At 44.4% G+C, this 3,992-nt stretch overlaps 1 pseudogene; it reads left to right on the top strand.

Moving 5' to 3' along the window:
* Positions 1-2,179: 2,179 nt before the first annotated feature.
* Positions 2,180-3,219, top strand: LOC147435633 (germin-like protein subfamily 1 member 13; annotated as a pseudogene).
* The last annotated feature ends 773 nt before the right edge of the window (positions 3,220-3,992 follow it).

Here is a 3,992-nt window from a genome sequence, read left to right as displayed (position 1 = left end):
CATCATACACACTCAATAAGTCAATGCATGCACTCGTATATGAAAAGAAACCACTGAAAGAGTAACCACTAAGAAAAATGACTTAAACAAAGAGAGATGATGGCTATGGAGTTTAGAGATCTCACCGTGCTTTTGAATTGATTAGGGGATGTTGGAAGGATTCTTTCTTTGATGCAAGAGATCAATGATGAGAGTTAAGTAGAGGGTTTGGCCACGAGAGCCTTTGAAGAGCGCGTACATCGTGAAATGAGAGAGGAGATAGTAAGCAAGTAGAGAGAGTACTCTTCCTTTTCTTCTTCTTCGCGCGAACAAGAGAGAAGAGCTTATGCATGGAGATGGTGATGAAGATCTATCTCTCTCTCTCTCTACTACTCTATAAAAGAAAGGTGGTGAGGTTAAGGACTCACCTTTGCAGATTAGCGAGCATAGACGAAGGCGAACATGCACAGAAGGAGAAGCTGGAGAGCGAACATGCACAGGAGGAGGAGCTCGTCCCAACGCTCACGGGTCAGGCGAATTTCTAATGCGAGAGCGAAATCGCGGCAATATTTGAGCCTCGACTAAGAATTAGAACAAGACTCGAGCCAAATTTCTATGCCATTAAATGTAGAGAGAGTGAAAAAGAGGTAAGAGAGAGAGGCTTCCTATGAATCCTATCTAGGAAATAACTTTTCCTAGTTAAACCCTTTCCGCAAGACCACTTTTACCTAGGGAAAGTGCACGTGTACCTAGGAAAACGTGTTATTTTCTATATAGAAATATGTTTGAAAGTCCTTGTGAAAGACATTCGAGAAACCCCTTTCTAGTATATTATTAATTTGGCAATATTGTTTCCCTTTTTAATCTTTTCTTTTTGGGGGGGACTATTACATAGGAAAATGATATTTACAACAAGGCATGCCAACCCCATTAAGGTTTTCCTGCCCAAGAAAAAAAGGACATGGCCACAATTAAAAATTATCTATCTTTCAATATACTATACTATAACATGATATGGCGGGAGTGGGAGCCCTTTACACGTGTCGATATTTGTGATTTGAAAGCCAAAGTCCAAAAATAAGACAAGCTCTTGTGCACCTGATAAATAGGGAGAGAAAAAGAGAGAGAGAGGCCGTCGAAGGCGGCGGCCGGCTGTACTAGTGTACACTAAGACTATTAAAGTTCTACCGTTGTATCTAGCGAAGATTTTCGAAGTTTAGCTGGCTAAAAAATACACTTAAGCCCGGATTTTTAACACTTACGAGGGCCGATGTTTGCAAAAGACTGAGGCTTAGTGTATTTTGAATCGGCTAAAATTGAGAAATCCTAGCTATAGTCCGAGCGTGCCTTGAAAGAAACCAGAACTAGTGAGTGATTGAATTTCTTTACCCTTCTCCCTAGTAGGGCCTCCCAATCTCAGAAAAATGAAGTTAGAGCGTTTGAATGCATAAAAAATAATTACTAAAAATGACATTTGGAAGCATTGTAATATATCACAGTCTTCTGTCTAGGGAATTAGAAATGAATTCCCCCAATTAAAAAAACACTAAATGGTCTTGTATCACCACAGACGAGAAAGTCTGTTCTACTACAAAAATAAAATAAAATACACTAGGAGTCGATTTTGAGTGAGCATTGGAGCATGGAGCGCTTTTCCTTGTTGTTGGAAATTGGGGCAATGGGCATGACAAACACGGTTTTTTGGTCCTGCACTCTAGTTACAAGAATATACAATTGTGCAGAGAAAGTGATAGACGTTGAGGATTTCTCGTAGTTTGATAAAGTGTTGGTTTATGTGGGACAATTACTAACAACATAACGCGTACGCGCCATTAAAGCTGGAGCCTGCCACTCATACCACATGGTCCATATTGTGGGAAAATGGATAAGAGACCCGGTAAACTTGGTTGTTGCCAATTTCAAAACAACAAAAGGCGACACCTGCCCGGTCCCTGGTGTGAAAGAGGTCATAGGACCGTCATGCTTTGAAAAAAATTTCAATAAAAAGTAGTTCCTTCACGGATCCACACCCGTTATAAATTGGAGGGCACCAACCTCGGCCCTCGATCTGCAGATCGCTGCGAGCTCTATTCAGCTGCTAGTAGCTAGTACAAAAGGAGCAGGACACAAAGGGACGCAAATTAGCGGCGCGCGCGCACACGCATACACACACACACACACACTCACACAGAGTGCTATAATGGCAACGTCTCTAGCTGCACTTTCTGTACTGAGCTCCATTCTTGTGCTGCTGATGTCGATGATCTGCATGCAGATTGCTCTTGCTTCAGATCCTGATCCCCTCGCCGACATTCCTGCCGGCCTCACCTCCTTCACCCTGCGCGACATCTTCACCAACGGCGACGTTTCGGTCGGCCCTGGAGGCACGCGCGCCACTGTGAACGTCAACATTTTCCCTACCATGGAGTGAGTATCCATTATAGTCTGCCCGGCAGCTTGTTGCGCTTAATATATAAACGTCTATTTTTAATCTCATGCAGAAGCCAAAGCTTAACGTACACGCAATTTTGAATGACGCCCTGTGGTGTGAACTTGCCCCACACGCACCCCCGCGCCTCCGAGATGCTCACTCTCGTCAGCGGAGGACCCCTGCAAGTGGGCTTCGTCGACACTGAAGGTACATAATTGAATATAACCCATGCAGCTCCATTAATTCAAGCACGCTGCTGTACGTAGCTTGTGCTCTCGCAAATTTGCCAAGCTGCATGCATAGTAAATACGATCTTTTCTAATGTCGTGCTGTGGCTATGACGCCTGCGTAACTCCTGCAGGTGACCGACACATTGATATCCTCTATCCCGGAGATGTTACCATCTTCCCCCGCGGCCTGCTACACTAATTTGAGCTCAACGTCGGCAAGAGAACAGCACTCTATATCTCGGCACTTAATAGCCAGAACCCTGGAGTCCTGGTAATTAGCCAAATATATAATACCTTATTATGCACAGCTAATTATATGTAGCGTGTTAGAACGTTCATGCAATTAATCATCCGTTAATGTGATTGCGACGTTCATGCAATTAATCATCCGTTAATGTGATTGCGCGCGCGCGTTTGTGTGTGCAGACGGCGGCAGGAGCGCTGCTGAGCATACCCACAAGGGCGCTGGCAACGTCGCTGAATAGTACAATCCAGGAGGTGCAGGAACTAGAGCAGAACACTGAAGCTTCTTGCCCCTTGAAAGCACTATCTACGGGTAGGACATATCCCATCTCGTAGGCTTGTATGCCTAGCTTGGTGGCCAACTCTATAGATATAAAATTGTGAGTAGAACCAGAGTCAAAGAGAATAAAAGCATCATGTTCTCTTACCTTTCCCCAAGCATGGCATAGAGGAGATCCTTTGTGGTGAATTTGGTGAGTCTCCTCCTCTTGGATTTCAACCAAGGTAGCTCTAGGAGGATCTTGGCGGCGGTTGTTCTTTTGGGGACAAGCGCGGTACGCATGCCCTTGTTCGCCGCACTTGAAACACCGGTTATCCTTGCAATAACGCTCAAGCTCTTCAGAAGAGAGTTTGGTTTTACCTTTGTAAACTCCCTTCTCTCTAGCTTTGTTGGAGTTGCCCTTAGGAGACTTTTGGACATTGTCCTTCCCCTTAGGCTCGTTGGAACCCTTGTTTTCCGTGGGCTTATTATTTCTTTTTGCCCCTATTCGGAAATTGATTTGAGAGGCCACTATAGTATGGTGTATTACCGTCGATATGGTACGTGGCCTTTGGGAGTTGACATACTCCGCCATTTCTTCGGTAAAGCCCGCAGAGAATTACTGTTTTTTCTCTCCAAAATCCAACTTTTTGAAGACAGTGACTTTGAGTTGTAGGTCTCAAAACTTGTCTACATATTTGTGGATGGATTCATAGGGAGAGAGCTTAAAGCTTCGCCATTCGGTGAGTACTTTGTCTTTGGCATCGGTGGCCAAAAACTGCTTCATAATGGAAGCTCTTAAAGCTTTTCATGTTCGTGGAGCTTCACCGTTGGCTCGTAGGCTAGACCA

The sequence above is a fragment of the Adiantum capillus-veneris genome, chromosome 18 (assembly GCF_014529385.1).
Source record: "Adiantum capillus-veneris isolate H3 chromosome 18, ASM1452938v2, whole genome shotgun sequence".
NCBI lineage: Eukaryota > Viridiplantae > Streptophyta > Polypodiopsida > Polypodiales > Pteridaceae > Adiantum > Adiantum capillus-veneris.
Note: the sequence above shows the minus strand (reverse complement) of the source record. Positions and strands in the feature narration are given on the sequence as shown.